At 35.5% G+C, this 22,839-nt stretch overlaps 3 non-coding genes across 3 annotated transcripts; all 3 read left to right on the plus strand.

Annotated features, from left to right (window-relative positions):
- The first annotated feature begins 4,663 nt into the window (after positions 1–4,663).
- On the plus strand, positions 4,664–4,735 carry LOC115897995. The gene has a single exon (XR_004057763.1). It is a non-coding gene; the product is annotated as a small nucleolar RNA SNORD113/SNORD114 family (small nucleolar RNA).
- Positions 4,736–14,352: 9,617 nt separating this feature from the next.
- On the plus strand, positions 14,353–14,424 carry LOC115897986. Its single transcript, XR_004057756.1, has one exon. It is a non-coding gene; the product is annotated as a small nucleolar RNA SNORD113/SNORD114 family (small nucleolar RNA).
- Positions 14,425–21,211: 6,787 nt separating this feature from the next.
- LOC115897987 lies at positions 21,212–21,286 on the plus strand. The gene has a single exon (XR_004057757.1). It is a non-coding gene; the product is annotated as a small nucleolar RNA SNORD113/SNORD114 family (small nucleolar RNA).
- Positions 21,287–22,839: the final 1,553 nt, after the last annotated feature.

The following is a 22,839-nucleotide window of genomic DNA, read 5'->3' on the forward strand; positions in this document are numbered from 1 at the left end:
GGCCAAGGTGGGTGGATCACGAGGTCAGGAGATCGAGACCATCCTGGCTAACACGGTGATGCTCCGTCTCTACTAAAAATACAAAAAAAAAAAAAAAAAAAAAAAAAAAATTAGCCAGGCATGGTGGTGGGCACCTGTAGTCCCAGCTACTCAGGAGACTGAGGCAGGAGAATGGCATGAACCTGGGAGGTGGAGCTTGCAGTGAGCCGAGATTGTGCCACTGTACTCCAGCCTGGGCAACAGAGCGAGACTCTGTCTCAAAAAATAAATAAATAAATAAAAGAAAGTGTGTCATGAACCAGATATTACATCCATACATTTCTGAACAGATTAAGTCCATTATATAAAGGTTTCTGTTTCTCCAGTTATGGTTAAGGATTAAAAGATTATCTATCTATCTATTAATTATATATCTCTGTCTATAATATACTACGTTTTTCTTGGTTTTGATGGTAGATTCGTGGTGTTTTCCTTGATTATATTATAAAAATCAGTAAGTGAATAGATTTTTAAAATTCAAAGACCTTAAATAAATATGTTATCTGTCTCCTGTATGGTAAATATTCTATAGACATGAAGGCCACAAGAACCACTCCCACTTACAAAAAGAATAGGAGGCACTGAGCAGTGCCACCCCACAGCAACTCTAGTCCTGCTGGGCAGATAATGTGGGCTCTCCCTACCTGGGCTTGTCACTCATATAAGAGGGGACACATAGACGGGGTTTGTAATGGTCATCATTCTCATTTTTATTTTAGGTGATTCACTCAATGGTGTTTATTAAGTTAATAATTAAAATAATCAATTGATTAAGTCAATTAAGAAGGAAGTGTTAATTGTGGGTCAGTGGTGAGAAAGAGGGCAAGCCATGGACCAATGTTGGGAATGTGGCACAAACCAAGGGTTATGGTTAATCCAGTATTTTGCAATTTTAATATTTCTTTTAAAAGTTTAAATCTAGTCTCTTTCACAGCTTTTCACGCGTGCTTTCTCTTCTACAGAGTGAGTGCACCGCAGGTGATCAGCTATTCTGTAATGATGAGGGCCGGGCTGCTTTCTCTGTGGGCAAGGAGCATGGAGGCTGATGACAGGACAGTCAGGCTCCTTGTTCTTGGTTTGGATAATTTGCTCACAGATGTTGACTGTATTACTTAAAAGAAGTAAATAGCTCCACATATTAAAATACCACAGAACACGCATGTGCCAATGATGAGAATGTTATATGAATCAGTGTTCATGATTAATCCAACTCAACACCACTTCCATTAAGAATACAGTCAGGCTATTTTATTTGTGCTGCTGGCAGTTTAATATTCGTATACATTTTACATACTGTTGATTTAAACAGTCCTCCTCCGTTGATATAGACCTATGCCATTAACTGCTTAAGAGGGCAGCACATAGGAAGATTGAAAGTAATTATCAGTATTCTACTGGGCAAGAAGATGGTGGATTTATGGTAGCTCATTGTGTCATCTTTGAAATACAGACAAATTAAAAGAAAGAGGGCTAAGGATGGGCCAGTGATGATTGTGGCATTGCTATGTATGAAGAATGTTGATTGATCCATTGATCCATGTGTGTCATACTTAGATGTATTATAGGAAGATATCTAGTGTATTATTTCTGTGGGAAATTAAAGACATGCACTGTCTAATACCATCACTGCTAGCCACGGGAACTACTGTGTACTTGGAATGTGACTAGTCTAATTGACATGTGATCTACATGGAAAAATACATACCGAGTTTAGAAGCCTCAATATGAAAAAGGTAAAATATTTCTAGAATTATTTATATCGATTAAAAGATAGTATTTTAGATACTGGGCTAAATAAAATACACAATTACAGTTGATTTCACCTGTTTCTTTTTACTTTTTTTTTTATTGTTATACTTTAAGTTCTAGGGTACATGTACATAACATGCAGGTTTGTTACATGTGTATACTTGTGCCATGTTGGTGTGCTGCACCCATCAACTCGTCAGCACCCATCAACTCATCAGCACCCATCAACTCGTCATTTACCTCAGGTATAACTCCCAATGCAATCCCTCCCCCCTCCCCCCTCCCCATCTTTTTAAATACTGTAGCTTCTAGAAAATTTACAAGTATTTGTGTAGGTGGCATTAAATTTTTTATTGCTCAGCGCTGCTATAATGCAATGAGAGGAATGTTCAGTTTCATGTTTTTCTAGTCCATGGGCACTGATTGTATTATTATTGGCTAATCAGTGACACATCACTAATAAGTGAATAAATGAATGAGAAAAAAATGGAAACAGCACGTGCTAAACATTAAAGTGTATACTGCTGAAACAAGGATTACTTTCCTTTTTTTTTTTTTTTTTTTGAGGCAGAGTCTCACTCTGTCACCCAGGCTGGAGTACAGTGGCACAGTCACAACTCACCATAGCCTCGACCTTTAGGCTTAAGCCATCCTCCTGCCTCAGCTTCCCTAGTAGCTGGGACCACAGGCGCATGCCACCACGCCTGGCTAATTGTTTTGTATTTTTTGTAGAGATGAGGTTTCACCGCATTGCCTAGGCTGATCTCAAACTCCTGGGCTCAAGCGATCCACCCTCCTTGGCCTCTCAAAGTGCGTGAGCCACTGTGTCTGGCCTATTATAAATAGTTTTTATTAAGCACCAAAACCCGTAAAAAGAATGGCTATGGTTTAATGGTTAATTCTTTCAGGTAAGGACGGTTAGTTTATGTAGGCGAGGAAGATTTGAAAAGATCATGTAATAATCCATGCTGTTTTATTTTGTTGGTGGTCTCTTGATAGTCTTCAGTTTTTTTTGTTTCAAAGATAATTACTAACAACAAATACCTGATTTAGTAGCTGACTAAATGGAAGAGGATTAAGCATGCAAGTGCTGAGTGAGGGCAGGATTCATCTATGTAGGCACCACTGAAATCCACTCTAAGAGATACCCAGTCTCTTACCTTCATAGGTCGGCCTGTAGCAGTGTCTTGATCTTAACCCTTTTATGGCTCATGGTATTGATTACATTAGTATTGTTTAAGTGAACTGATGAGTAAATAATTAAACAAATTGAGCAAATGTATAAAATAACTTTTTTTTTTTTTTTTTTTTGGAAAGGGAGTCTCACTCTGTCGCCCAGGCTGGAGTGCAATGGTGCGATCTTGCCTCACTGCAACCTCCACCTCCTGGGTTCAGAAAATTTTCCTGCCTCAGCCTCCCGAGTAGCTGGGATTACAGGTGCCTGCCACCATGCCTGGCTAATTTTTGTATTTTAGTAGAGATGGGGTTTCATTATGTAGGTCAAGCTGGTCTCGAACTTCTGACCTCAAATGATCTGCCCGCCTAGGCCTCCCAAAGTGCTGGGATTACAGGTGAACTTATTAAACAAATGTGTAAATGAATAAAAAAAGAAAGCCAAGCATGAACCAATGGATTATTATTATGTTTTTGAAGCATTGAAGTCAATAAAATACACACAAGTACAGGGATGGATGGTTGCTCTTATTTCTAAGGTAGAGATTTTTACGGAAATAAGAAAATGGAAGACGACCAGTGTTGAGAATGTGTCAGGTGATAAGAATGAATATTAATCCAGTTCTATTCATTGAGTTCATTGAATAACAATGAGAATGAAGATCTAGTTGATTATCTCTGAGGGTAATGGGCAGATTGACAGATGTTAGTTTTATTCAGAGTTTTTGAACAGTTTCTTTGGATTCTCAGCTATAGATTGTAAGGGAATGAATGAAGAAGTTTATGTCACAATAAGTTAAAAGAAGACAAAGGACAGACCAGTGATGGTCATAAATTATGAAGCAAGTATTAGGATAAAGTCATTTCTACACTGCTGATGTCCATATAAAGGATATAATGTCTGGACTCCTAACTGCTTAATGTCCACAGATGGGTTCATGTTATAGTCAGTTTTGGATGCTGGTAGATTTATCCTTGTTAATTTTCTTTCAAAAGATAGTTATAAGATTGAATTAGCCTATTACAAATTAAACAGTAAATAAGCAAATAGATGAATACATAAAGAGGGTCAAGAAGGATTTGTCAATTAAATAAAATTTTATTTTATTTTAGAATAAAATAAAACTTAAAAAAAGAATGAGCATTGGTGAAAATGTACCCTGAAACAAAATTTAAGATTGATATAATTCTGAACAAGTCGGTTCCACTAAAAAACGGATGGAAGAAGATATTTCATTCAGTTTACAATTGTTTAGTATTTCACTTTTTCACTACTCTTAATTTACACATTCTGCCATTGATAAAGGTTTAGGTTTCTAAGCTATTGGCAGAGAAAACACAGGGAAGGAAAAAAATGTTGTCAGTGAAGTAAAACATTATGTTCCTTTATGTTCTTTGTGAAATGTTTAAAATTTGAAAATAGTTGAGGGAAGGCTAGAGAAAGAGGGCCCTGCCTGGGCCACGTTGAGTGTGAGACTGCATAAGGAGTTTGGTTGGTCCATACGTGTAACAGTGAGATCCTCTGTAGAAGGAGATTTGGTGGATTAGCTCTTGGAGAAATTAGCCTACATATATCAGTTATAACATTCATATATCTTATTCTTGCTTTGTTGTGATTCATGAATATTGATTAAGTAATTTTTAGTCAATTAATGAACTAAATCAATAAACAACTGTATAAATAAATAAAAAGTCTCAAAACTAAACCAATGATAAGTACTCTGGGGTGCTTGAATCAAGGATTTTGATTAAACTATATGACTCTGAGGTTCATTGTAAAAACAAACCTAGTTTACTGCCTCAGTGGGACATGGGCTTGTAGCTGCAGTGAGGAATATAAGCATCTCGTGCTCAGGATTTTGCAGATCTGATATGAATCCTACTATTAGTAGTAAATGAGTGCATGAGTAAATAAAGACACACACCAATGAATTCAGCCAAAGAGGGCTGGATATGCACCAATTATGAGAGTATGTAATGAGATGTAAATTATTATTAAATATTTCTGAGAAGCTGAGTTCTAATAAATAAACAGTTCAAGGCTGTTACCATATTGGTTAGGAACATATGGGCAGATGTATGTTTCTGGGTTGCCAGCTGTTAATTTTGTTCTGTATTTTAATATGAAAAGGGAAAAGAAGGGAACATAAATAATTGCTTACAGAACTACCTAATTGAAAGGTCAAGCAGGCACCAACTGTTGAGCTTATGGGCAGATGTTAGTGTTATTTAGAGCTCTTGTTCAGGGTATTTAGGTTAACAAATTTTGATGTTATTATTCTAAGTATATGAAGGAAGGGATTATTTATTTATTTGCTTATTTATTTTTTATTGGCAGAATTTTTTTTTATTAACTGTAGCATCAAGAACAATACTTCCCTCATAGCAATGACAAAATAAAACTATAATAATAAAATAATAAAAAATAATAAAACTGTTAGTAATATAGCTAACAATAATTGTTTACTATATATTAACCACTGTGCAATTTTTAAAAATTTTCTATTTTTATTTCAATAGTTTTGGGGGAATAGGTCATTTTTGGTTACATGGGTAAGTTCTTTAGTGGTGATGGTGCATCTGTCACCTGAGCAGTGTACACTGTACCCAATGTGTAGTCTTTTATTCCTCATCCCCTACCAGCCTTCCCCCTGAGTCCCCAAAGTTCATTATGTCATTATTATGCCTTTGCATCCTCATAGCTTAGCTCGCACTTACAAGTAAGAACATATGATGTTTGCTTTTATTCCTAAGTTAATTCACTGAGAATAATGGTCTTCAGCTCCATTCAGGTTGCTGCGAATGCCATTATTTTGTTCCTTTTTATGACTGAATAGTATTCCACAGTTTGTGGAATTTTTCCTTATCCACTTGCAGGTTGATAGGCATGTAGGCTGGTTTCATATCTTTGCAATTGTGAATTGTGTTGCTATAAACATGCGTGTACAAGTGTCTTTTTCATATAATGACTTCTTTTCCTCTGGGTAGATACCCAGTAGTAGGATTGCTGGGTTAAATGGTAGTTCTACTTTTAATTCTTTAAGGAATCGCTATACTGTTTTCCATAGTGGTTGTACTAGTTTGCCCTCCCACCAGCAGTGTGAAAGTGTTCCCTTTTTACCACATCCATGCCAACATGGATTAACTTTTGATTTTTTAATTATGGCCATTCTTGCAGGAGTAAGGTGGCATCCTATTGTGGTTTTAAGTTGCATTTTCCCTGGCAGTTAGTGATGCTGAGCATTTTTTCATTTGTTTGTTGACCATTTGTATATCTTCTTTTGGAAATTGTCGATTCATGTCCTTTGTCCACTTTCTGATAGATTATTTTTGTTTTTTTACTGATTTGTTTGGGTTCCTTGTAGTTTCTGATTATTAGTCCTTTGTCAGATCATAGTTTGCAAGTATTTTCTCCCACTCTGAGGGGTGTCTGTTTACTCTGCTGATTATTTCTTTTGCTGTCCAGAAGCTTCTTAGTTTCATTAGGTCCCATCTATTTATTTTTGTTTTTGTTGCATTTGTTTTAGTGTTGTTGGTCAAAACTCTTTGCCTAGGCTAATATCTAGAAGAGTTTTTCCGATGTTATATTGCAGAGTTTTTATGGTTTCAGGTCTTAGATTTTAAGTCTTTGATCCATTTTGAGTTGGCTTTTGTTTAAGGTGTGAGAGATGATGATCCAGTTTTATTCTTCTCCATGTGGCTGGCCAATTATCCCAGCAGCATTTGTTGAGTAGGGTATACTTTTCCCACTTTATGTTTTTGTTTGCTTTGTTGAAGATCAGTTGGCTGTAAGTATTTGGTTTTATTTCTGGGTTCTCTCTCCTTTTCCATTGGTCTACGTGCCTATTTTTATACGAGTATCATACTGTTTTGGTGACTATAGCTTTGTAGTATAGTTTGAAGTTGGGCAATGAAATGCCTCCAGATTTGTTAGTATTACTTTGGCTATGTGGGCTCTTTTTCACTTCCATATGAATTTTAGGATTATTTTTTCTAGTTCTGTGAAGAATAATGATGGTATTTGGATGGTAATTGCATTGAATCTATAGATTCCTTTTGGTAGCATGGCCATTTTCACAATATTGATTGTATCCATCCATGAACGTGGGATGTGTTTTCATTTGTTTGTGTCATCTATGATTTCTTTCAGCCGTGTTTTGTAGTTTTCCTTGTAGAGATCTTTCACCCCTTTGGTTTGGTATATTCCTAAGTACTTTTTTGTTCTTGTTGCAGTTGCCATACAAGGGATTGAGTTTTTGATTAGATTTTTAGCTTGGTTGTTGTTGGAGTATAGCAGTCCTACTGATTGCAGGAAAGCAATTATTTAAAAGAGGACAGGCCGGGCGCGGTGGCTCAAGCCTGTAATCCCAGCACTTTGGGAGGCCGAGACAGGCGGATCACGAGGTCAGGAGATCGAGACCATCCTGGCTAACACGGTGAAACCCTGTCTCTACTAAAAATACAAAAAACTAGCCGGGCGAGGTGGCGGGCGCCTGTAGTCCCAGCTACTCCGAAGGCTGAGGCAGGAGAATGGCGTAAACCCGGGAGGCGGAGCTTGCAGTGAGCTAAGATCTGGCCACTGCACTCCAGCCTGGGAGACAGAGCCAGACTCCGTTTTAAAAAAAAAAAAAAATAAATAAAATAAAATAAAATAAAATAAAATAAAATAAAATAAAATAAAAGAAGACAAACATAGATGAATAAGGTTAATTTATCATTAAAAATGTCTGTATAAATAAAAGGGGTATGGGTTCTGCACACTGTGGATAAAACGCATAGAATCAGTTATTTGCAATAATATTTTAGGCCATTTTGCATTTTCTTTGAAGAAAATAAAAATATTAACAAATTATTCCATGAGTGAATAAAAAATAAACAAATAAATGAATAGATTCATAAGTTAGGCTCAAACACAGACCATTGGTGAAAATGTGTTAAGAAATGGGAACATAAATTTATCCAATTCTAATCAAGGAAGACCTATAAAAAAGATCACCTTGGTTCTTACCTATGTGGGTGGGGCTTAAGTGATAGAATTTGGAACATGCATAGTTTTTTTTATTTTCTTAGGATGTAGGTTCAGGAGTTTTCCCTATAGTGCCTAAATTAGTAATTAAACAAGTCAATAAATAAAACCAGAGCCATTCTTAGGCTAATGATGGGAATTTGACAAAAACTGCAGTTTTTTTTTTTTAAATATATAAATTTGGTACAACAGGACTTAGGTACCTTAAAAAATCTAAATCTGTGCTGCTTCTTGAATTTTCTAAAAATCTGGTTTTCACTCCACATTCCGTATGCCAGATCTGACTTATTTGTTACCCAGGGATGGAGATCATGTCTGTCACTTTTGTGGATAAGAAACAGAGAGGCACATGTGAGTAACAGAGTTCTTGTTCTTGCTTTGAAGGGGGCTATTCATGTTGTCCATTGAATTAATTCAAAGAATGAATGGGTACCTCAAACATAAATAGAATTAAAAAACGCTGAGAGAGTGGGTGTGAGTGTTCTCACCACAAAAATGACAACTATGAGAGGTAATGCTTATATTAATTAGCTAGAGATAGCCAACCAACAATGTATATATGCTTCAAAACATCATGTCGTACACTATAAATACACGCAATTTTATCTGTCAATTAAAAATAAAATAACAAAATCAAAACCAATTAAACAATGTCATGCATAGACCAATATTGGGAATATGTAATGAACCATAGGTTAAGATGAATTCATTTCAGTACAGCTGAAGTCCCTTACAAAGATGAATTTACTTTGGTACAACTGGAATCCCTTAGCAAACATAATTGGAGGGGGTTGTATTCATTTTCATGGTTGCTTCATATTCTCCTCTATTGTGTACCATATTTTAAGAAGATTTCTCTATTGATAAAGATCTAGGCTTTTACATTGTTGGGAAGGGAGCGCCTACAAATATGGAAAGAATTGCCAGTGTTCCAGTTGTGGAATGAGATGATAGACTGTTCATTGTATCGCTGTTAAGTTATGAATAAATTAAGTGAAAGATGATTGAGCAAAGAGCAGTGGCACACGGGATGGGTAGGAAGCAAGGTTATTGATTAATTATAGGCACAGTCTGAGGCCCAATTAAAAAGAGATCTTGTCTACCAGCTCTGTGGGAAATGAGCCTGGAGATAGCATTCTGCAACACTCAGAGGTCTTGTTCTTAGGTCTTTGTGATTCATGGGTATTAAATTATTTTGTGGGTGAAACTATTAATGAAATAATATGCATAATCAATAAACAGTATATAAGTAAATACATGAGAAAAAAGTGAGTGATGAATAGTTCTGGGGCATATGAATCATTAATTTTGATTAAACCCTAAACTCTGAAGTCCATTAGAAAGAGACCTTGCTCTTCTCTGTAAGGGAGTGGAGTTCAGAGTAGAAGTTCAGATTCTTAGGCTTCAGTGAGTGCTTAGGTAGGGATTGTAAGTGAATCAATGAATGCATTAACAAAGAAATGTGTAAGTGAAGATAAAGACTATCATATGTGGACCATTTATGACAGCATGTCATGAAACAAGTATTACTAGTAATATATTTGTAGAATACTGAATTTCGATATAATACCTAGGCAAAAGCTGTCGTCTGGAGTACATAGGAGCTCTAGACACACAGAAACACATAGACAGATGCATCTAAGTGTCCATGTTGGCATTCTGGATTGGTAAGAGGTTGCTGGTTGTCAGTTTATTAAGAAGGGAAAATATTTACATAAACAAAATATTACATGACTGTAACAGAAAAGGAGCAAATATGTGCCAATTTGAGGATGTGTTACATGACACCAGTTATGATCCATCTAATTGTATCTACTGAATTTTATAACAAACAACAAAAAATGGCAAGGGATAGAGTCAGTTATTTCTATGGGTAATGAGCATGTGGGTTGTTTTGTTTTGTGTTCAAGTATAGAATCTAGGATCTCTGGTAATTATATATTGTTTTTTAAGTTGAATGAATATAATTATCTCTCAAGGGTCAACTCTGGACAGTGTGGAGCATGTGATGTGGAGTAAAGCTTATGACTAATCCCGTTCTACCCTACCGATGTCCATATAGGGAAAGTGGGATCTAGGCGCTTCTAACTTGGGTTTACTTGGGTTAAGTTCATAGAGAGAGATCATAGAGTATTTCAGTTCTGGGATGCTGGTGGGTTTACTATATTTTATTGAGATAGAGCCAAACATGAACCCATATTGAGAATGTGTCATATGACCAGGGTTATAATTAATCCAACATTATTTAGTGAGTTTTATTTTTAAGAAAATTAAAAGAGGAGGATTTTGTTGACTGTAGCTACGGGCTATGAACATGTAGACAGATATTGACAGTTTGTATCTTTCATCTTGGAGTCCATTGTTATTGATATATTGTTCTACGGGAATATAGGAGGTTGTTCATATCTAGGTCAATTACTTAAGAGAAGGCCAAGCATGGGCCAATGAGGAACATGTGTTATGAACCAAAGATAATGATTACTCCAGTTATACTCTAATGTTGTCCAGAAAAATAGAGCTCCAGGTTGCCCCTGCTTTGGGTAAAGCACACATTGAAATTTCCATGGAGTAATTCTCTAGAAAAACAGATATGTAATTTATTCCATGCATAATTGCATATATGAATACATAAGCAAATCACTAGACATATAAATCAGAAAGATTCTGTGTCATTGATGAGAATATGCCATAAAACAAAGGTTTACATTTATCTAATTTTACACAAGTGAGATCCACCAAAAATGATCACCTATCTGTTAAATTTATGGATAGGGAGTATGTAGACAGATATTTATGATAGATATGGCTCCTATTCTCATGTTGATATTCATTGTATTATTTAAAAGCCCAAACTACACAAGTCAATAAATAAGGAGTGCCATTTTTGGGCAATGATGAGATGACCCAAGTTTATGATTAATCTAATACTGCCAAACAAATTTCCATTAAAAAGTCTAACTGTAGAGTCTTTCTTTCTCTTGATAGTATGTATTTTACTTCACCAAATGAGCACATTATGGTGAAGAACTGGTTTAATCATTCTCTAATGCTAAAGATCTTGGCTTTTACGTCTGCGGGTAAGGAGAGAAGAGATTTATGTAAGTAACAATTAGCGTTTACTGTTCTTGGATTGGGAGGTTGGTTTATGGGTGTTGCCTGAATTTATTAAAATAATAACTGGATATATTAATAAATAAAACTAGGTAACACCAATATGGACCAGTGATGAGAATATGTTCAGAATTGGGATTTGTGATTAATCTGATTCAGTACTAGTAAAATTCAATAAAAAAGATACAGGGTGTTTCATTCATTTTCAGAGATGATTCAAATTCTGTTTTATTTTTGCATTGTGATTCAGTTAAGTACCTCTCCATTGATAAAGATTTAGGCCATTAATTCCTTGAGGGAGGAGCATATAGGAAGATGGACAATATTGTCAGTGTTCTAGTTGTGCAGCAGGATTATGATTCCTTGGTAATTTATTACATCATCTTTGGCACTTGAAAAAGGGCCAACTGTGGACCAGTGAGTAGCATGGAACTGACATGAAACAAGGATGTTGATTAATTTATATGTGCAAAAAGTGCATATATGTGTGTGTATATATATATGTATGCAAATACACACACACATATATGTTGCAAAAAGTGACCTCATCTATTAGCTCTGTGCTCAATGGACATATATACGATTATTAGTAGTCACAGATGTTGTTTTTGAGCTTTTTGATTCATGAGAATTGATTATACTATTATTAATGAATCAATGAATAAAGAAATAAACAATGCATAAAGTATGTCAAGTATCGCCAATCATTAGTATTCTGAGCTGTAGGAATCAAAGATTTTGATTCTCAGAGGTTTATTAGAAAAAAGAAACTAGTTATTTCTTCTGTGGGAAAGAGGCTTACAGCAAAAGTTAGGAATAGCCAAAGATCTGATTCTCAGTTTTTCATGCCATGAATGGTATGAGAAGTGAAGCAGTGCAAGAATAAAGATGCAGAAATTAATGATGGGCTAATTATGCAAGTCTGTAATGAAACAAGGATTATTACTAATTGTTATTATTTTCTGAAGCAGTGAGTTTCACAACATAGATTAAGTTTCCCTTACAATTTTCCATAAAAGACATATCTAATTTCACGAGAGTCCCTGTTGTAATTCTGGACTGATGTTGGGTTGTCGGTTTTCTTTAGAAAACAAACAAATCATTTACATTAAAAGTAATTTTTCCAATAATTGCCTAATTGAGAGAAGGCAAGGTGTAGACTAATATTGAGAATATGATCGTAGGTATTATTAATCCAATTCTGTTCACTGAACGTTATTTAAAAAAATAATAATGATCTAGCCATTTGTATTTTTGGGCAAGTGAGCATACAAACAGATATTAGTCAGTGTTCTTGTCCAGTTTCTTGGATTTTATTCATTTTGATGTATTATAAAAAGCGAATGAACAAATGAGTTTGTGTTTCAATTATTTAAAAGAATATGGAGGACTGACCAATGTGTCATCAAACAAAGATAACAGTTAACCCATTTTTACAAATTAAAAAAAAGAAATCTACATGGATCCCACTTTGGACAAAGTGCATGTCAACAGTTGCATGAAATGGTATTCCACTTCTGGATTACTGTTTAGTTTTATTCTTTTTTTAAAAAAAGATGAATACATCATCAAATCATTTTTGGGGTAATTAAATAAAAGAAAGAACACAAGTGAGTCAGTAAATGCTTAAATTAAGGTAAATCTTGGATCACTGCTTCATGGCACACTCTCAGCAATGCTCAAATATGGTCCCTTAAAAAAGATTAATGAGGTTTGGCTGTTTATGTGGTTAGGGAGTATACAAATGGATAGTTGTAATGGTTACATTTAGTACTCTTGTGTTGGATGGATTTAAGGGTTCATTATATTAAAAATTAAACAATAAATCCAAAAGGTATGGTTATTCCGACTCAATAATGAGAATGTGTTAGGAACCAAGGTTTATGATTAATCTAAAAGAATTTCTAAAAGAAGTTAAGTCTTTGCTGTTTCATTTTTTCTAAAATGTGTATTTTCCTTCACACAATGAACATGCCACACCTAATTATTCATTAACAATAAAGATATGGGTGTTTCGCCTCTGTGGTTAAGGAGCTCAGAGACTGTTGCAGATAATAGTCACAATTCATGTCCTGGGTTTAGGTGGCTTGTTCATCACTAAATTATGTTAGAAGAATAAACGGCTAAATATATACATATATGAAAAGCATACCATGCAAAAATCAATAATGGAAGTGAACCAAAGTTTATGATTAGTCTTTATTCAGCCCAACTAACTTAGGTCCATTACAAATGATGGAGGGCTTTTATTTTTCAGAGGTTTTTAATATTGTATTTTATTTTGTGCCGTGGTTGAGTTACACACATTTCTTTAATGTTAAAGATCAAGTCTATTCACTCCTCTAGGGCGAAGCAGATAGGAAGAGGAAGATAGTGTCAGTGTCCTCATTGTGTGTTAAGATGGTGGATCCACAGTTGTTCATTCTATTGTATTATTATATTTTACTGTGTAATGAATTACTGAACAATTTAATGGATTAAAACAACAATAACATTTGTTATTTCTCACGGTTTCTATGTGGCAGGAATCCAGGTGAGGCTTACTGGGGGCAGTTTTGGCTTAGGGTCTCTTGTGAAGTTGCGGGCAAGATGTCAGATGGAGTTGCAGTCATCTGAAAGCTTGACTGTGTTACAGAGAGTCTGCTTCAATTACATGGCTGGAAAGTTGGTGCTGATTGTGGGAAGCCACAGTTTCATCACAGATGGACTCTTCCTCAGGACTGCTTGAGTATCCTCACAACATGGCAGTTGATGTCCCCTAGAGCAATCAATCTAAGACAGAGAAATGTGGAACTCTCAAAGTATTTTATAATCTGGCTCCAGAAGTCATACACCATCATTTCCACAGTATTCTATTGGTAACACAGGCGGTCATGATTTAATATGGAAAGAAGCTACACAGGGCTATGCGTACCAGGAGACATGGGCTTTGGGAGCCATTTTGGAGGCTGGCTACCTCATGTACTATCTTTAAAATATGGACAAATTAAATACAAGAAAGTCTGGATGAAATATTAATGTGAGATTGGTATGAAGCAAAGAAGTGTAGTTCATTATTTGTGTAATGCTTGGATCCATTCTAAAAAAATGCAGTATCACTTCTATGGAAAATAAGTTTATAGATCTCAGCAATATTCAAGGATCTTGTTCTTAGATTTTTTTGATTTGTGTCTATCGGCTTTGTTGTTAGTGACTCAATGAGTGAAACAATAAACAAAAGTATGAATGAATGAATAAAAAAGGAATGCTAGGCCTAGACCAATGATGAGTATTCTGGGGTGTCTGAATCAATGATTTTGATTAAACCCTGTAACTCTGAGGTCCATTACAAGAGGAGACCTAGTTAACACCTATATGGTAAATGATATCATAGTAGAAGTTAGAATTATTTGGGATTTTGTTCTTAGGCGGTTGAGGTTCATAGGTGTGGATTGTATTACTAGAAAAGATTAAGTAAATGAAAAATGAAACAAATATGTAAATAAAGGAAGACAAGTAGAGCCATATGTGGCCTAATTATGAGAATGTATAATGTATTTATTATTATTAACACACTTCTGAAGCACTCAGTTTCAACATAAATTGATTAAATCTGATATTTGGGTAAGGAGTAGAAATCAATGTTGTTTGTCCTGCATTATTTAGGTGGTGCTGTTTCTTAATGAACACAAGAAAATATGATCTAGTCTGGGAGTAATGAGCAAATGGACAGGTGTTAATGCCATTCATATTTCTGATGCAGTCTGTATGTTCACAGATATTGATGATATCATGAGTGAATGTATACACAGGAGTGAATGTATTCAGTTATTTGAGGAACGTAAAGCAGTGTTTCTTGACTTTGGCTCTATGGACATTTTGGGTAATTCTCTATGGTGCAGGATTGTCTTGTATATTGTAGGAAGCGTAATAACTTCATTGGCTTCTACTCAGTAGATGCCAATATTGACCCTCCTCCCAGTGTGACAATCAAACATTTCTTCAGACTTTGGCAATTTTCATCTGTGGGGGGCAACATTGTCCCCAGTTGAGAACCACTGAGGTACAACATGGACTGAAGAGGAGCATGTGTTAAAAAAGTGTGAATTATTTATCCTGTAGTATCTTACTGATGTTTGGGTAAAGAAAAAGCAAAACAAAAGACCTAAAACTAGGCTCTTCCCATACGGGGTCAGGTTCATGTGTATAGTTGCACTTAATTGTATTACAATTCTGGGTTGTTGATGGGCTGATCATACTGTGTTTTCTCTGAAAAAACGAATAATTGTTCATGAATGCTTACTAAATGAATAAGTAAAACAAAAAATGAATAAAGAGATACATAAAGTAGAGTCTAGCATGGACTATTTTGGCGAAATTTTACCATAAAAAAGTGTTTAAATTTACCTAATTCTGTATTGTATAAATGAGATCCATTATTGGGAATAAAGTTCTAGACTTTTACCATCTGGGTAGAAAACACATAGATGGATACTTGTAATAGCTTTTATTCTTGTGTTGGGTGCCAGATGAATCAGTAAATAATATTCCAGGCCATTCTTTGGCCACTGATTAAAATGTCGTGTGAATGAGAGTTTATAATTAATCTTGTACAGTCCTACAAATGCCCCTTGAAAGATTTAAATGCATGTATGCTGTTCTTTCTTAAATCTGCTCTTACTTTACACAATAGATGCACCATACCTGATTTAATTATTTTTCAGTGGTGAAAATTATGGCTCTTACTTCTGTGGGTAAAAAGTGTAGGAATGGATTTAAGTTAATTTTTATCTTCTTGATTTGTGGGGAGTTGTTCATGCTTTTTAGTATTTTAGAGAAATAAATGGGCACATTTTTAAAGAAAGTAAAAAAGCTCTGTGCCGAGATGGCACCACTGCACTACAGCCTGGGCGACAGAGTGAGACTCTGTCTCAAAAAAAAAAAAAAAAAAAAAAAAAAAAGCTCTGTGCATTGCCCAGTGATAGAAATGATTGTAAACAAAAACAAAATTCTATTTCCGTTCAACATAATTGAGAACGTTAAAGAAAATAAGGGAGTTTTTAAATGACTTTTAGAGTTGAGGATTATTCCATTTTATTTTTGCACCCCAGCTAAACTACATTTCTGTTGAACACACACACACATATATATATATATATATATTTTTTTTTTTTTTTTTTTTGAGACAGAGTCTCTCTCTGTCACCAAGCTGGGGATCACTGCAATCTCCGCCTCCCAGGTTCAAGCGATTCTCCTGTCTCAGCCTCCCAAGTAGCTGGGACTACAGACACGCACCAACATGCTCAGCTGATTTTTGTATTTTTAGTGGAGACAGGGTTTCACCATGTTGGCCAGGATGGTCTCAATCTCTTGACCTCATGATATGCCTGCCTTGGCCTCCCAAAGTACCGAGATTGCAGGCATGAGCCACCTCGCCCGGCCAATCTGTTGAATGTTTAAGGGCAGCACATAGACAATGGTTTATATTGTCAGTGTTCCTATTGTGGGGTAAGATGGTGTGCTTGTGGTCATTTATTGTGCCATATTTAAAATACAGACAAATTAGGCCGGGCACTGTGGCTCACACCTGTAATCTCAGCATTTTGGGAGACTGAGGTGTGCGGATCACCTGAGGTCAGGTTGCCCAGGCTGGAGTGCAGTGGTGCAATCTCGGCTCACTGCAACCTCTGCCTCCTGGATTCAAGCCGTTCTGCCTCAGCCTCCTGAGTAGCTGGGATTACAGGGACATGCTGCCATGCCTGGCTAATTTTTTGTATTTTAGTAGAGACAGGGTTTCACCATCTTGAACTCCTGAGCTCAGACAATCTGTCTGCCTGGGCCTCCCAAAGTGTTGGGATTACAGGGGTGAGCCACCACCCCAGGCCAGAGACTTTATATTTGTTAGAGTAATTTTGGGTTCACAGCAAAATTAAGCAGAAGGTACATGTACAAGCCTCCTGAGTAGCTGGGATTAAAGGCATGTGCCACCATGCCCAACTGATTTTTGTATTTTTAGTAGAGACAGGGCTTTGTCATGTTGGCCAGGCTGGTCTCAAACTCCTGGCCTCAAGTGATCCGCCCATCTTGGTCTCCCAGAGTATTGAGATTATAGGCGTAAGCCACCATGCCTGGCCTTATTTTTTTAATCATGAATGAGTGTTGAATTTTGTCAAATGCTTTTCTATATTTATTGATATGATCTTGTGATATTTTCCCCTTTGTCTGTTGATGTAATGGATTAATTAACTGATTTTGAAATGTTGAGCCAAGCTTGCATATCTGCGACAAATTCTACTTGGTTGTGATGTTAATATTTTTTGAGAATTTTAACAGGTATGTTCATGAGCGATATTGGCCTGTAGTTTTTCTTTTCTTTGAATATTTTTTAATGGTTTTGGTATTTGGGTAATGCTGGCCTTTGGGAATGAGTTAGGAGGTAGTTTATCTTCTGAAAGAGAGTACCGAATTGGCATAATTTCTTCTTAAGTGTTTGGAAGAATTAATCCATAAATCCATCCATGTCTGGTGTTTTCTGTTTTGGAGAGTTAACTGTTGATTAAATTTGTTTTAATAGATATAGGCCTATTCAAATAGTTTTTCTTGTGTGAGTTTTGGCAGATTGTATCTTTCAAGGAATTGGTGCATATCTTTAATGTCATCAGATTTGTGGGCATAGAGTTGCTTGTATTACTCCCTTATTATCCACTTAATGTCCATGGGGTCTGTAGTGATGTCCTTTCTTTCTAATATTAGCAATTTGTGACTTTTCTTTTTTTTCTTAGCTGTCTAGAGGCTTTTGGATTTTGTTGAACTTTCTAAAGAACCCATTTTTTTTTTGGTTACTGATGATTGTTCTCTACTGATTTTCTCTTTTTAGTCTCAATGATTTCTGCTCTAGTTTTTGTTATTTCCTCCTTCTGCTTACTTCAGATTTAATTTGCTCTTTTTTCTAAGGTGGAGACTTAGATTAATAATTTTAGATTTTCTTTTCTTTTTAAAATTTAATATTAATATTATTTTAAATGTAAAAATATAATCGTATACATCTGTGGGGTACAATGGGATGTTTTGATATAGGTGTACAATGTGAAATGATTGAATCAAGCTAGTTAACATATCCACCATTTTTATTGTTTACCTATCATTTTTGTTGTGAGACATTTGAAATTTACTCACTTATTTTGAAATACCCAGCACAGTTTCATTGACTGTAGTCATCCTGCTTTGCAGTAGATGTCAAACTTATTCCTCCTGTCTATCTGAGACTTTGTACTCTGTGATCAACAACTCCCCATTCCCTCCCTTACTCTCACCCCATCCTCCGTTAACCATCATCCTACTCACTACTTCTATGAGTTCAACTCAGAGAATATATGGCATTTGTCTTTGTGTCCCTGGCTTATTTCACTCAGCGTAATATCCTCCATGTTCATCCACACTGTCACAAATGACAGAATTTTCTTCTTTTAAAAGGATGGATAGTATTCCATTGTGTGTATATTCCACAATTTCTTTTTTCATTCATCCCTTGGTGGACCTTAAGTTGGTTCCATATCTTGCCTATCGTGAATAATGGTGCAATAAACATAAGAATGCAGATATGGGCCGGGCGCGGTGGCTCAAGCCTGTAATCCCAGCACTTTGGGAGGCCGAGACGGGCGGAACACGAGGTCAGCAGATCGAGACCATCCTGGCTAACATGGTGAAACCCCGTCTCTACTAAAAATACAAAAAACTAGCCGGGCGAGGTGGCGGGCGCCTGTAGTCCCAGCTACTCGGGAGGCTGAGGCAGGAGAATGGCTTAAACCCGGGAGGCGGAGCTTGCAGTGAGCTGAGATCCGGCCACTGCACTCCAGCCTGGGCGACAGAGCGAGACTCCGTCTCAAAAAAAAAAAAAAAAAAAAAAAAAAAAGAATGCAGATATCCCCTTGACATATTGGTTTCAGTTTCTTTGGGTAGGGTTTCTGGATCATATGGTAGTTCTATTTTTATTTTTATTTTTGAGGAACCTCCATAACTTTTTCCACAATGGCTGTACGAAACTACATTCCTACCAACAATATAGAAGAGTTCCCTTTTCTCTGCATCCTTGCCATCATTTGTTACCTTTCATTTTTTTGATGAAAGCCATTCTAAAAGATAAGAGATGGTATCTCATTGTGATTTTAATTTGTGTTTCCCTAGTGATTAGAGTGACTGATAATTTTTTTATATATCTGTTGGCCATTAGTGTGTCTTCTTTGGGAAAATATCTGTCCAAATCCTGTGTCTGTTTTTAAATTGGGTTTTCTTGCTATTGAATTGTTTGTGTTCCTTATATATTTTGCATATTAATGCCTACGAGATGTATGGTTTGCACATTTTTTTTCCTGACTTGGAAGTTGTCTCTGCATTCTGTTACTTGTTTCCTTTGCTGGAAACAATTTTAATTTGGTTTTTAATTTGATGACATTCTACTTGTCTATTTTTACTTTTGTTGTCTGTGTTTTTGGGGTCATATTAAAAAAACATTGTCTAGACCAATGTTGTGGAGCTTTTCCTCTAGTAGTTTTATAGTTTCAGATTTTATGTCGAAGTTTTTAATCCATTTTGAGTTGATTTTTGTATATTGCGTGAGATAAGGATCTAATTTCATTCTGCACGTTGATAACCAGTTTTCCCAACACCATTTATTGAAGATACTGTCTTTTTCCCATTGTGTGCTCTTGGCACCTTTATCTAAAATCAATTGATTGTAAATGTGTGAGTTTATTTATGAACTTTTAATTCTGCTCCATTGGCTGATGTATCTGTTTTTATGTCAGTATTATACTGTTTTGATTATAATCACTTTATAATATATTTTGAAGTGAGGGATTGTAATGCCTCCAGCTTTGTTCTTTTTGCTCAAGATTTTTTGTATGTGGCTATTCAGTGTCTTTTGTGGTTCTATATGGATTTAAGGATTTTCCCCCTATTTCAATGAAAAATGACATTCAAATTTTAATAGGAATTGAATTTAACCTCTAGATGGGTTTAGGTAGCATAGACATTTTAACAATCTTAGTTCTTTCAACCCATGAACACAGGGTATCTTTCCATTTGTGTTTTCTTCAATTTCTTTCACTAGTGTTTTATAGTTTTCAATATACAGGTCTTTCACCATTTTGGTTAAATTTAGACAATATTTTTGGTGCTATTGTAAATGGGCTTATTTTCTTCATTTCCTTTTAAGTTAATTACCTATTAGCATATAGAGTCATTACTGAATTTTTTTTTGTTGATTTTCTGTCCTGCAATTTTACAGAAGTCAGTTCTAACTGTTTTTTGTGAGGTAGTTTGGATTTTCTGTATATAAAATCATGTCACCAGCAAATAGAGACCCTCTCACTTCTTCTTTTCCTATAAAGATGCCTTTTATTTCTTCTTGTTCTTCTAGGATAAGTCTACTTTTCTTCCATGTAACAACCACAGGATAGATGACATTCATTTTCTAAGAAACAAAATCTTGGCAGTTAGATCCGTGGGGTAAAGAATATAGATACTAATGTAAGTTACCACCTCAAGTTCATGTCCTTGATTTGGATGCTTTGTTCAGGAGTGTTTAGTGGTATTTCAAAGGAATTAATATCTATAACAGAAATTAAAATCACCAGGAATGGACCAGTGATGGAAATGTGTTCTGAAAATATGTTTAATATAATTTGGCACAACTGAAGTGACAAAATTATAGTAGTTAGACCATTTATATTCACAGTTATTGAACATTGTATCTTATTTTCTACCACAAATGATTTAATCTTTTCCATATTGGTATGGTCCTGGCTGATAACTCTTTGTGTGGCAGCCTGAGAGAATATGGAAGACATTGTCAGTGTTGGAAGATGGTGGTTTTATCACTTTTCATTGCACTATCTTTAAAACATGGGCAAATTGACTAAGACTACGGAAGAAATAATGGTGAATGTGGATTTGGTATGAAGCATGGATGTCAATTAATCACACGCGTTCTCTGAGGTCCATTGTAAAAGGACACCTAGTCTTTAGGGAGAGAGCCACTAATGGGGAGATCTTATTCCTAGAGTTTTGTGGTTATATTATTATTCATGAACCAATGAATAATAAATGAATGATATAAAGGAAGAAAAACGTGCTTGGACCAATGATGAGTACCATGGGGTATCTGAAACAGGATTTTTGATTAAACCCATATGCAACTCTGAGGTCCATTACAAAAAGACACGTAATTATTCCTTTTTTGGGAAGTGAGCTTATGGTACCTTGTCCTTGGACTTTGTGGTTCTTGGGGATGGATTGCATTTTTGTTATAAAATCAGCCCGTGAATTAAAAATTTATCAATGAGTAAAACAAAAAGCATAAGTCATGTACTTATTATCAGTGAATGTAATGAAACATGAATTATTATTAAAACTTATCTGAGACTCCCAATAAATTAATACCCAAGGCATCTGCCATTCTGGTAAGGAGCATATGGTCATTTGTATGCAAGAGTCAGAGTTTTTGTTCTGTGTTGGTGGTGGGTTGCTGACTGTTTTATTAAGAAAATGAAACATCTCTAATCATATAAATAGTTGGTTAAATAACCACTTAATTGAGACCAGAGACCAATGATGAGTGCATTAATCTAATTTTTAATGGATTTTTATTAAACAAATAAAAAAGGAAACATAGTCTGTTCTTCCTGAGGGCAATGACTCTAGACAGATGTAAATATTCTTCAGTGTTCTTGTCCAGTGCTGTGAGAGCACAGATACTGATGTCTTTTGTATATGAGAAGGGAGGTGCACTTCTATGTCTCTGTTTGTATTTTAGAGTCAGCAAACCGTGGACCAATTAGGAACAAATGTTATGATATGAGAATGCTGATTCATGTTCTTTTTTCATGACAGACATTCTAAGAAAAACTCTAGGCTCTTTCATTGTTTTTGGAATACATATATGGGCCTTTCCAAATTGTGGTAATGTAGTTTCTTAGAAAAATGTTTTTAAAAAGAGGCTTTTAAAAAGAGCCTTTTAAAATGTTTTTGAAACAAGGCTTTATTTTTCTCTATAGAATGAACACCATGTAGCTGGTTTTATTATTCTCTAATCATGAAGACCATTGTTGTTATTTGGTGGACTAAGGAACAGAATGACTGATGTAAGTAAACATCAAATTGATGTTTTGGGCTTGGAGGGTATTCATTCATGGGAACACACTACATTATTTTGATAAAATAAATGGTTAAATAACACATGAAATTAAGGAATGCCAGCCATGGACTTATGATTGTAATGTGTCATCAACAAAAATTTATGATTCATTCAACCCAACCCAACTGAAGACCATTGTTAAATAAATGAAGAGCATTTCATATATGGCCAGAGTAATTTCAATTCCCATTTAATGTTTCTGCTATAGTTGCTTAACATATTCCTTCACTGACAAACATTTAGGTTGTTGACTTTTTGAGGTAGAGGTACCTTGGAAGATATTATGTATTAATTTGCTCAATTGTAGGCTCACATGGTAGGTCCATGGTTTGCCCCCACATTAATGAGTAGACAAACCAAGTGGAAGAGAAGCTGGTAGACACCAATCACGAGTATGAGATTTAAATGCAGCAGAGTCGCTGATGAATATGCGTAAACTTGAGGTTCATCACGAAATATGATCTAGTCTATTTGTTCTGCGTGAATGGGAGTAATAAACAGATCTTGGTTCTGTTAAAGCCTTTTGTTCTCAGTTTTGTGTCATTAAGGAATATTGATCATATAATTA

The sequence above is a fragment of the Rhinopithecus roxellana genome, chromosome 5, assembly GCF_007565055.1.
Source record: "Rhinopithecus roxellana isolate Shanxi Qingling chromosome 5, ASM756505v1, whole genome shotgun sequence".
NCBI lineage: Eukaryota > Metazoa > Chordata > Mammalia > Primates > Cercopithecidae > Rhinopithecus > Rhinopithecus roxellana.